This window comes from Vipera ursinii, assembly GCF_947247035.1.
Source record: "Vipera ursinii genome assembly, chromosome: Z".
Classification (NCBI taxonomy): Eukaryota; Metazoa; Chordata; class Lepidosauria; order Squamata; family Viperidae; genus Vipera; species Vipera ursinii.
The window spans coordinates 102,543,811-102,556,519 of NC_139517.1; the positions used below are offsets into that span (position 1 = coordinate 102,543,811).

The 12,709-nt window shown below is 43.8% G+C and overlaps 1 protein-coding gene across 4 annotated transcripts in view; it reads right to left on the reverse strand.

Annotated features, from left to right (window-relative positions):
• MLLT10 (MLLT10 histone lysine methyltransferase DOT1L cofactor) overlaps positions 1–12,709 on the reverse strand; it is a 127,564-nt gene that overhangs the window by 37,499 nt on the left and 77,356 nt on the right. The window lies entirely within an intron of this gene.

The window sequence follows — 12,709 nt, forward strand, 5'->3', positions numbered from 1 at the left end:
ATCATCCCTATGTGGTCCAACATCCTAATCTACACAATGGCTACTTAACAATCTAGTTACAAATATAGATTAGCTTTTTAAGATATATGCTATGGCACCAATCACTATTCCACACAGCTTTCTGCATCTCTATATAGACTGAAAAATGTTTTTTCATTTGTCTTAAAAGATGGCATGCGGCCTATGTAGGCTTCAATATCAACATGACATCAGCCAACAATCTGTTGCTCTTGAGAAAGTGGACATGATCCTGGGGAGTGTGATTACAACCATTTATCTTTTAGATCCATGTTATTTGAAGAACCATCTTTTCCCAACTGTAACTAACCAATCCACCAGAGAAGGGAGGCATGTGTACAACACAGGTCCCTTGCCTTAAGGAGCTTCACCTGGCAAGAAAAAAGGCCGCCTCTAAGGGCTCAGTCCCTGTGGAACATCATCGCTGCACAAATAAAACTGACCCCCACCTTGACACTCTTTCAAAAAGCACCGAAGAGATGATTTTGCCAATGGTCTGGGGACCCCACCATGGTACAAAGTCTATCAAGTGGTTAGTTTGATTGCTGTCACCAGAGTGGTGGGGGTTTGGGGTTTTATTTCTGCTGGCCACCCAGAATCACTGTGAGTTAGGCAGCCATACAAATTTTCTAAATAAATAACAATCACTATAATTTATTTCTCCTTTTCATAGCTATTTTAATGATTATAGCTTTTATGAAGCTGCTATGCTTACTGAAAACATTGCCTAACAATAAATTGATATTAAAGAAAGCTCAAATATTAATTCTTGCCAATTGTATAACCACAAGATCATATAAAGGGATTCACATTAGACAATCAAGTAAAAAACAGTACCTAATCAAGGTACTACCAAGAAGAAAACCATACTTCTTACAAGAATGGCAGAGTAAGCTACTTTATATAAATAGGGAGGAAACTCTCACTATCTAATTGGGTAATGAAACATCTGCAAGCTCAGAGATAACTAACGACTCCACAAGTTTAACCATGAGTTGTCTTCTATTGGAATTGCAGAGTCTGAGGAGAAGCAAATGTGAAAATAAATTTGATAGCCATATTGAAAAAGAAGTACCTGAAACTAAATTTTGAAATGCAGTCCATGACTATGTTTTGCGGGGTACTAGAAAACATAAAATATTCAAGAGAAAAAGACATGATGTTATTGCTTCAGATATATACAATGAGGGGGAAAATTTTATACGTTTGCCCACTGACAAAGAAATGATCAGTCTATGATTGTAATGATAGGTTTATTTTAACAGTGAGAGACAGAATAACGACAAAAAAATCCAGAAAAATGCATTTCAAAAAAATTATAGATTGATTTGCATTTTAATGAGAGAAATAAGTATTTGATCCCCCTATCAATCAGCAAGATTTCTGGCCCCCAGGAGTCTTCTATACAGGTAATGAGCTGAGAATAAACGGAGTGCTCCTAATCTCAGCTTGTTACCTGTATAAAAGACACCTGTCCACAGAAGTAATCAATCAGATTCCAAACTCTCCACCAAGGCCAAGACCAAACAGCTGTCTAAGGATGTCAGGGACAAGATTGCAGACCTACACAGAGCTGGAATGGGCTACAAGACTATCCCCAAACAGCTTGGTGAGAAGGTGACAACACTTGGTGTGATCATTCACAAATGGAAGAAACACAAAATAACTGCATCTCCCTCGGTCTGGGACTCCATGCAAGATTTCACTTCGTGGAGTTTCAATGATCATGGGAACTGTGAGGAATCAACCCAAAATTACATGGGAGGATCTTGTCAATGATTTCAAGGCAGCTGGGACCATAATCTCCAAGAAAACAATTGGTAACACACTACGCCATGAATAACTGAACTCCTGTAGAGCCTGCAAGGTCCCCCTGCTCAAGAAAGCACATGTACAGGCCTGTCTGAACTTTGCCAATGAACATCTGAATGATTCAAAGTAGAACTGGGTGAGTGTGTTGTGGTCAGATGAGACCAAAATCGAGCTCTTTGGCATCAACTCCATTCACCATGTTTGGAGGAGGAGGAATGCTGCCTTTGACCCCAAGAACACCATCCCCACTGTCAAACATGAAGGTGGAAACATTATGCTTTCGGTGTGCTTTTCTGCTAAGGGGACAGGACAACTTCACCGCATCAAAGGGATGATGGAAGGGGCCATGTACCGTCAAATCTTGGGTGAGAAACTCCTTCCCTCAGCCAGGGCACTGAAAATGGGTCATGGATGGGTATTCCAGCATGGCAATGACCCAAAACACATTAAGATCCTGGAGTAGCCTAGTCAGTCTCCAGACCTTAATCCCATAGAAAATCTGTTGAGGGAGTTGAAGGTTCAAGTTGCCAAACGTCAGCCTCGAAACCTTAATGACTTGGAGAGGATCTGCAAAGAGAAGTGGGACAAAATCCCTCCTGAGATGTGTGCAAATCTGGTGGCTAACTACAAGAAACGTCTGACCTCTGCCAACAAGGGTTTTGCCACCACCAAGTACTAAGTCATGTTTTGCGAAGGGGTCAAATACCTACTTCACTTATTAAAATGCAAATCAATTTATAACTTTTTTGAAATGCGTTTTTTCTGGATTTTTTGTTGTTATTCTGTTTCTCACTGTTAAAATAAACCTACCATTAAAATTATACACTGATCATTTCTTTGTCAGTGGGCAAATGTACAAAATCAGCAGGAAATCAAATAATTTTTCCCTCACTGTATTTTTTTTGTTTACATAAATATTTCTTCTACAAAACTTCCTCAAACTGCTGGAGACCAAGCACTTTTTGCTCTTATGTATATTGTTTCAAATGCTCTTATCAATAATTATCCACAGCAGATCTTCTACAGTATCCTAAATCATTTGAATTTTTAAAAAAATTCTATATGAAACACTTCCTTTTTCTTTCTTGAAAACTTCAAATAGATATTTAATAACTAATTGCTATTTTGCAAATGAGTTACCACAAATGCTGTCTGTGGTAAATCATTTCAAGATGTCCAAAGATTATTTTCAGAAATTTTTGTTTTCTTAGGAAGCATTTAACAAAAATGCAACATTTCAAGTTTATACATATGTTTTGAACTGTCAGGTCCATAAAGGTTCCTGATAATAAGAACAAAACTATAAAACAAATTCAAGCACAATAAAGATGTAAAGATTAACTATGTGATTATGAATAACTATGAATTGGTTAAACATTCATTATTCCTTTCCTGAAAGTATCTGTTTTGTCCATGTACTTTAAATGCCAATGACAAAAAGTCTACTTGGTGGCAAGCACATGAGAAAGTACCTGAGAAACAATGGATCTGAATTAGACAGTGGATGGTTCCTTACTATACAGGAAGGTAATGATAAAAAAAGCTTCCTAAATTGTATCCCGAAGAAATAGATATTAAAAATAAAAACCAGTACTTGAATAAAACAAATGAAGTTATTTTTATATTGATACTAGTATTAGAATTGAGTGGTACAATAGTTAAAGACAGGGGTGTCAAAATTCTGGCTGCGCCTCTCCCAGCTTCGGTAATGCGGATACGTCGCAACACGTCACATGACACAGTGAGTTTGACACCCATGGTGCAGACACTCACACAGAAGCTCACTGTATGATTTTGAGCCAGTCACTCTCATTCAAACCAAAAGTACTATATCAGAAACCTTGAGAAGCAGGATATTAGATAAATATTCCCAGTCAATTTTCATGCTTTCACTTACATGAGCTGCAGTTTCTGAAAATGTCTATATTTGCTAAAAAATAAAGCCATCAACCTCACAGAATAGTAAACCAGATTACTATCCTAGAATGTATTAAAATTGAAAATGTAGCCCTAGCCATAAATGGGGTTTTGAGGCAATGTTGGATGTAGTAGCAACTGCAGTCTATAGGAACATGACCTTAACAAAAATTAACCACTGGTTAAGTTAACTGCCTGGTTATCAATGATTCCTTTTCAATGGATTATACTGGAATTTAATTAATCAGTTTCCTATTCTGGGCATCAATTCAAGAACTCCTTTTTAAATTTAGATAAGAGAAAAAGCTAAAGCACACTCAATTTTTTTATTCATTTCACCCAATAATGTCATATAACTGTTAAGAAAGATTCAATTAAGTGGTACTCTATTGAATAATTCAGAAGGAGCCAAGATACAGCTATTCTTATATAAATACTGAAATAAAAATTGATCTGCAAAACTGAGGGAACTGAGGAATCAAAAGCAGAGACAGTCAATGAATTAACTGGATATTTTGAATAACAAACTTACGGTCATTATAGTGCAGGGGTGTCAAACTCAATTTCATTGAGGGCCGCATCAGCATTGCGGTTGCCCTCAGGGGGCCGGGTGGGTATGGCCTGGGTGGGCGTGGCCTACTGGGTAGGCGTGGCTAGTGCGTGTATGGCCTACTGGGTGGTCATGGCCAGCTCTACATTGTTCGCATCAAGGGTGCCTATGGGGGCTTGGGCAGGAGTGGGACAGATCTGAGGGTCTCTGGCAGAAGGAGGGTCTCTGGGCCAGGGCCAAGGCAGTGGGGACCGTTCCCTCACTGTTTCCAGGATGGCTTCGTGGGCCACATGAAACCACTTCACGGGCCGCATCCGGCCCCCGGGGCCTTTTGTTTGACATGTCTGTTATAGTGCTTGGAACTGACAAATTCTGCTTTTAAAATGCAATATGTTATTAAGAATCCCATGACACTTAACTACATCAACTACAAAAATTTGGAATATTTCTTCTGTGATAACAATGGCACCATGAAATAGCAAAATGAACGATCATAGTTTCAATGTACAAAAAATACTAGTACTATCATGATTTTTACAATTTTAAAAAGAACTATACCAAATCTTAATAGTATGTACTTCTTGTACAGCCAAAATACAGAAGAATTGTCCTTTGTGCTGTTCAAATAGTAATTAATTAATTAATTAATTAATAATTTGATTTCTATACCGCCCTTCTCCCGAAGGACTCAGGGCGGTGAACAGGGCAATACACAATAAAAATCAGATACAAAAATTAAAAAACCATTAAAAACCAATTAAACATCATGCCCATAAAATCAATACATATTAAGTTAAAAACTAATTTTAAAAAACCCAACCCCACCCCGTCAGACCAGGCCAGCTTTTTCGAAAAAGAATGTTTTAAGATCGCGCCGGAAGGAGCGAAGGTCGGGGGCCGTCCGGAGCTCAACCGGTAAGCTGTTCCAAAGGTCTGGCGCGCCCACAGAGAACGCTCTCCCCCTGGGGGTCGCCAATCGGCATTCTTTGATCGGTGGCACCCTGAGGAGGCCCTCTCTGTGGGAGCGCACTGGACGGAGGGATGTTGACGCCGGTCGCAGGTGTTGCCGTAGGTAATCCGGACCCATGCCATGAAGGGCTTTGTACGTCATAACTAACACCTTGAACCTCACCCGGAGAGCAACCGGTAGCCAATGCAGCTCACGGAGCAGAGGTGTAACATGGGAGTATCGGGAAACTCCCAAGACAACTCGCGCGGCTGCATTCTGCACCAGCTGGAGTCTCCGGGTGGACCTCAAGGGCAGCCCCATGTAGAGAGCATTACAGTAGTCTAGACGAGAGGTCACGAGCGCATGAGTGACTGTGCGCAAGGCATCCCGGTCTAGATAGGGCCGCAACTGGCGCACCAGGCGAACCTGGGCAAAGGCCCCCCTAGTCACAGCTCCAATATGCTCTTCCAAAGAGAGCTGTGAATCTAGAAGGACCCCCAAGTTGCGAGCCCTATCTACGGGGGGTAATAGCTCACCCCCCATGGCCAATGATGGGATAATCGGAATTTCCCGGGATGCCGGCACGAACAGCCACTCAGTCTTGTCAGGGTTGAGTCGAAGCCTGTTCCTCCCCATCCAGACCCGGACCGCCTCCAGGCAACGGGACATCACGTCGAGGGCATCGCTGGGGTGGAAATAAAAAGTTGGGTATCATCAGCATATTGGTGATACCCAACTCCAAAACCACGAATGATCTCACCCAGCGGCTTCATATAGATGTTGAACAGGAGAGGCGAGAGAACCGATCCCTGAGGAACTCCACAAATGAGAGGTCTCAGGGTCGATCTCTGCCCCCCTGCCAACACCGACTGCGAACGTCCCAGGAGGTAAGAGGAGAACCACTGGAGAACCGTGCCTCCCACTCCTAACCCCCTGAGACGTCGCAGCAGGATACCATGGTCGATGGTATCAAAAGCCGCTGAGAGGTCTAAAAGGACTAGGACAGAGGAACAACCCCTGTCCCGAGCCCGCCAGAGATCATTCACCAGCGCGACCAATGCCGTCTCCGTGCTGTACCCGGGCCTGAAACCCGATTGGTACGGGTCTAGGTAGTCAGCTTCCTCCAAGAACAAAGGGAGCTGATGCGCCACCACGCTCTCAACAACCTTCGCCAAAAACCGAAGGTTGGAGACCGGACGATAGTTGTTTAAAATTGCTGGGTCCAAGGCCGGCTTCTTGAGGAGGGGTCTCACCACCGCCTCCTTCAAGGCGGCGGGAAAACTACCCTGACTCAAAGAAGCAGTAATCACTGCCTGGAGCCAGCCTCGTGTCCCATCCCGGGCTGCATAAGTCAGCCAGGAGGGGCACGGGTCCAACAAACACGTGGTGGAGCTCAGCTTCCCCATGATCTTGTCCACTTCTTCAGGGGTAACAGGATCGAACTCTTCCCAGATTAAATCGACAAGACCGCCCGTATCCTCTTCGACAGACTCTGCCCAGTCGGAGTCCAAACCGGTCCGGATCCGAGCGATTTTGTCCGACAGAAATCGACTAAACTCCTCGGCTCGACCCTGCAAGGGTTCCTCCCTCACCTCCTGATTAAGGAGAGAGCGAGTCACCCTAAACAGGGCGGCCGGGCGATTCTCTGCGGACGCAATGAGGGTGGCAAAGTGGTTAGACCTAGCCACCCTCAATGCTGCGAGATAAGTTCTCGTAAACGACCTTAGTCGTAACCGGTCGGATTCGGATCGGCTGGACCTCCAACAGCTCTCTAGGCCCCATCTCCGACGCTTCATCTCGCGGAGCTCCATGGAAAACCATGGGGCCCGTTGGGATCTGCGTCGGGTCAAGGGCCGCATGGGTACAACTTGGTCGAGTGCCTCTGTGGCTGCCCTTTCCCAGGCTTCCACCAGGGCATCGACCGAGCTGTGAGCAAAGGAGGCAGGTGGGGGCCCAAGCGCCGTTTGGAACCGCTCAGGGTCCATAAGGCGCCTAGGGTGGAACCATCTTGTTGGCTCAGCAACCCCACGACAGGGAGTGGCAAAACGGAAGACCATCCGCAGGAGATTATGATCGGTCCATGACAGGGGTAAATTAATTGGGGAACCCCCCCCAAGATCATCTAACCACCGTCCAGATAGAAAAACCAGATCGAGCGTGTGACCCCCTCCGTGAGTTGGGCCCAGAATAACCTGCTTCAGGTCCATGGCCGTCATGGAAGCCATGAACTCCCGAGCTAACTCAGATGATCCCCCCAGGGATGGTAGGTTGAAGTCACCCAAAACTATAAGTTTGGGGAACTCAACCACCAACCCTGAGAGGATATCGAGAAGCTCAGGCAGGGCTGCTGCCACGTGTCTAGGTGAAATATACACCAACAGCAAGCCCAACTGAGCTCTGGGACCACATCTCAGGAGGAGGGACTCACACCCGGCTATCTGGACTATGGTGGCCTCCCGCGGACATAAGGTCTCCCTCACAACAACTGCCACTCCACCGCCCCTACCTTGAGCCCTAGGCTGGTGCAGCACCCGGAAACCTGATGGGCTAAGATCAACCAGGGGGACCCCGCCCTCTGGGCCCAACCAGGTCTCCGTAATGCAAGCCAGGTCCGCATGCTCCTCCTCAATCAGATCGTGAATGAGAGGTGCTTTATTCATTACAGACCTGGCATTAAAATACACGAGCCTGAGCTCAGGTGGCTGCTCATCCTCGCTCCCGGTACCACGTGCTGAAATCAGAGGGTCGGAGCGCATCACCGCTTGAAGACAGCGGGGACGCACCCCCGGGTATTGATGTGGCCCTCTGTTCCTACACCTGCGGCCATTCCCAACCGCCGTGGGAATAGATAATCCCACACCCTGCTCCGGGGCCCCGTAAACCCCCAGCCCAGCCCCCACCACGGCGCGATCAGTCCCTGACCTGGTCTGAGAAACGGTTGGTGGAACCCCCCTAGTTTCCAACCGAGCCGATGAGCCCACCCCCCTCCCTAACCCCTCAAAACATTTAGCTAAAAAACACACCAGGGGCCTCTTATTAAATTTGGAAGAGAGGCTCCTGTCCCTGCCCAGCCATCTCTCGGGGTCCCAATAATTGGGTCCGTCATCAGGAGGCACGATGGAAAAGCAGGCGGGTCGCACCCAGGAGAGGGGGGCACCCCTGAGCGCCAATAAGGCTGTGCTGGAGTAAGATAAAACCATAAATAAACCCCGCCTCCAAATGTTCTAGGCATCTGCTGCTGTCTTCCCACTGGGACACCCTGACAGAGAAGAATATAAGAACCATGCTTTTTTGCTACTGCAAAAAGTGGCAGCAAATAAGAGATGTCTTCACAAGAAGATGAAGTTCACGAAAAGAACAGAAACAAAACATCTGAAGGAAGATTAAAAATATGTATGTTCACATGAACAACAGAAATAAAGACTCAGAGAGACTGTGAATGTTATTGAAATAGAAGCTGGTAGCCAAAATGGAAAAGTTAAAACAATTCTAATATAAATGGCCTTGTTGCATGCAGTTCTATGGCAACAAAGAAAAGTTTTTAATACAGAATTAGATACAAAAATCTATAGGATTGCAAAAAATGCTTCTTTGTTAGGACAGAGATAGGCAATACAGTACATGAAAATTTAGGATGAGAAAATCTACAATACATGACCACTTTCCTGTAGTCTTACAAAAGATGGTAAAAACCACAGGAAAATCAACACATTGAGCATGCAAAAGTTTTAATGTACCATTTATAAAGCAGTCCAGCATATGTCCTCCCACTGAAGAAAAGAAGCCAAATAAACTTAATTCCTTTGGTGATATATCATATGTTCCTTATAGACTATGTTATTTGGCAACCACCTCATATTAAACTATTAAGTCATAAACTTGGTATATATGTATGTAAGTTCTCTGAAAGAAAAATAATTCTTAATGCCTGAGTATTATAAATTATATTGGGCACACTATTATGACATTTATCCATTATTTTCAAGACATTTTAATTATAAATATTGTTGTTACAAAAATTTTAAGTTTGTGAAGAGATTATTTCAGATAATGAATATGAATTCCTTTACTGTAAGTATCTAATGTGCAGGTACCGTATTTTTCGGACCATAAGACGCACCTGACCATAAGACGCACCCAGTTTTTAGAGCAGGAAAACAAGAAAAAAAAATATTCTGAACCAAATAGTACCAGTATACTAAAACAGGGCTTTTCAACCTTTTCATCCATTGTACCACTTTTAGGACAAGGCAATGTCACCCAGCAACATGTCAAAAACTTGACACACCCCCCTAAAAAGGAAAAAAATGATAAAGTACAGGTAGTCCTCGACTTACAATGATTCACTTAGTGACCGTTCCAAGTTACGACACTGAAAAAGTGACTTATGACCATTTTTCACACTTATGACTGTTGCAGCATCCCCAGGGTCATGTGATTTGCATTCTGATGCTTGGCAATCGATTCATATTTATGATGGTCACATTGTTCCAGGGTCATGTGATTGCCTTTTGCAACCTTCTGACAAGCAAAGTTAGTGGGGAAACCAGATTCACTTAACAATCATGTTACTAATTTAATTTCTCTCTCTCCTTCTCTTTCTCTCCCTCTCTCCCCCTCCCTCTTTTTTTCTCCTCTCCTTCTTTCTCTTTCCCTTTCCTTCTTTCCCTATTTTTCTCTTTCCCTCTATTTCTCCCTCTTTCTCTCTCTCCCTGTTTCCCTCCCTTTCTTTTTCCTTCTCCCTCTATATTTTTCTTTCCCTCTATTTCTCCCTCTTCCTCTATTTCCCTCCCTTTCTTTCTCCTTGTCTCTCTCCTTCTTTCTCTCCCTCTTTCTCTCCCTCTATTTCCCTCCCTTTCTCCTTCTCTCTCTCCCTCTTTCTCTCCCTTTTTTTCTTTCCCTCTATTTCTCCCTATTCCTCTATTTCCCTCCCTTTCTTTCTCCTTGTCTCTCTCCCTCTTTCCCTCTCCCTCCTTCTCTCTCTCCCTCTATTTCCCTCCCTTTCTTTCTGCTTCTCTCCCTCTTTCTCTCCCTCTCTATTTTTCTCTTTCCCTCTATTTCTCCCTCTTCCTGTTTCCCTCCCTCTTTCTTTCTCCTTCTCTCCCTTTCTCTCTTTCTATTTTTCTTTCTCTTTCTCCCTCCCTCTCTCTCTCCCTCCGTCCCTCTCCCATTGTCCCTTCCTTCTTTCCTTCCTTCCTTCTTTCTTCCTTCCTTCCCTCCCTCTTTGTCCTTCCCTCTCCGCATTAGAGCAGTACCTACGGAGGCAGCCCTGCGGCCCGGCTTTCTCTTGCAGAAGGCAGGCTGAAATGGAGCAAGGAATGCGAATCGGCCAATCTCGCGCTACTGCATTCTCCTCCGCTCGGTTTCAGCTTTTCTTGCTACAAGAGAAAGCAGGCTGAAACAGAGCGAGGGAATCTCCCTTGCTTTGTTTCAGCCTGCTTTCTCTTGTAGCAAGAGAAGCTGAAACTGAGCAGAGGAGATTGCAGGAGCGTGAGATCGGCCGATTCGCATTCCTTGCTCCGTTTCAGCCTGCCTTCTGCAAGAGAAAGCCGGGCTGCAGGGAGATTGCAGGAGCCAATTGCAATCTCCCTTGCTTTCACTTGCGGGAGTTGGGGCTGGCCATACGGATCACCTTCAGACCATAAGACGCACCCTTGTTTCCCCCACACACTTTGGGGGGGAAAAGTGCGTCTTATGGTCCAAAAAATACAGTACATGAACATTCTGACTCAAGAAATAAAGAAAAATAGTAGTGTATCATACATAAATATCCCAAGCATTTTTCTGAAAAAACTTACATTGAATATACGTTCTGTGCTCAAAAATGGTTAAGGAAGAACAAGAAACAGTGATTTCCTATGAGCAGAAATATTTTAAATATTTGAGTAATAGCTAGAATAACTAGAAAAATAATAGTTTCAAACAACTAAAACATAAAGGCACAGGATATTTAAATCATTCTTTAAAAAAAGAAGAAGCCGTTACATGCACCAGAGAAACAGTTGCAATTTTAAGGAAGAAACAGCACATTCAGGAAAGATAGTGACTTTAAAAAGTCACACCACAATGCTGTTGACTGCCCTCTTCTAGAGAAAAGGAAATGGTGTGCTTCAAAACAAGGACTCTTGCTTTTCCAATTACATTATACCCACACATTTCACTAGCATCAGAAAGGAATTCAATTAGCTATTGCTTATTGCAATTACTCTTCATTTTTTCCTTTAAAAATGCTGCTTGTAAACTTTTTTCTGTAAAACTGATGCAGAATCTGCTTTTGAGAAAGTATGTCAAATAATTATTTCAAAAATCAAAATGAGGTAAGCTGAAATATTTTAAGGGGAATATAAAATAAATAACATGCTTAAATGTCTTTCACACTTTGTTTTAGTGTCATCTGAATGAATGATTTTGATTTGTTTCTTCAAGCATGTTTTAAAAGTTTGGGATTTTTTTATTAATTCAGCTACTGTTTTTCTTTACAGTAAAAAGTAAATAGCCTCTTAAAGGTTTTCCCTTTTTTTAGTCATACTTGTTGTGATTCAGGGTCAGCCTGTGGGTTCGGCAGTTGGGTCGGACGACTCAGAGGAGGAGGAGGGGGGTGTTGAAGAGCTTGCTGAGGGGATTGGACAGCTTGATGAGAGCCCCCAGCAAGGCCCCTCTCATCTGGTCACAATGCAGTGTGACCTGTGTGAGCCTGACAGCGTGGATGAAGATGACCCACAGCTGGCCCTGTTCAAGGACGCCCGACGCAGGAGGCAGTCAGTCAGGAGTAAACAGAGGAAGGCAATGGGGCACCTCGGAAGGAGGCACAGAGAGGCCACGCCCTGAACTGTATTTAAGGGGAATGTGTGGGAGGGCTGGTTTGCTGAAGGCAACCGCTTGGATTGTTCCGGCTTCTTAGCTCGTGTTTTATGGTTGGTGTCTTGTCTTGCTCTGTTTTATGTGAATAAATTTGGCAGGCATAATTCCAGCCTCTTGCCGTTTGTAGAGGGGTTGTCCCTGCCTTTTCTGCAGGGCCGGTAGCAGGCTGGTACAGAACAATACTTGAATAGCTTTTGTATAAAATAAACCAAGTTATAGAGAGTCCTTGTGGATTTTACTCTGGTAGTCCTTGCAGATGTAGGGGGTGGTGCTCATCTCCATTTCAAAGCCATTGAGCCATTGGCCTCACAGAGCACTGTTACCTTCTCACCAAAAGGATACCTATTTACCTATTCGCATCTGCATGCTTTTGAAGTGCTAGGTTGGCAGGAACTGGGGCAAGAACGGAAGTTCACCTGTCGTGTAGCATTCAGATCTCAACGCACCACCCCAACCAAATTATAGAGGTGGTACAAAAATTTCTGTTTCAGAAACAGATTGTTTTCTCATCATCAAATGTTCCAATTATCAAATTATCACAACTAGTGCTAGACATACAAGAATATTAGTAGTTTAATAATGCAATATTCCAGACTAATGTT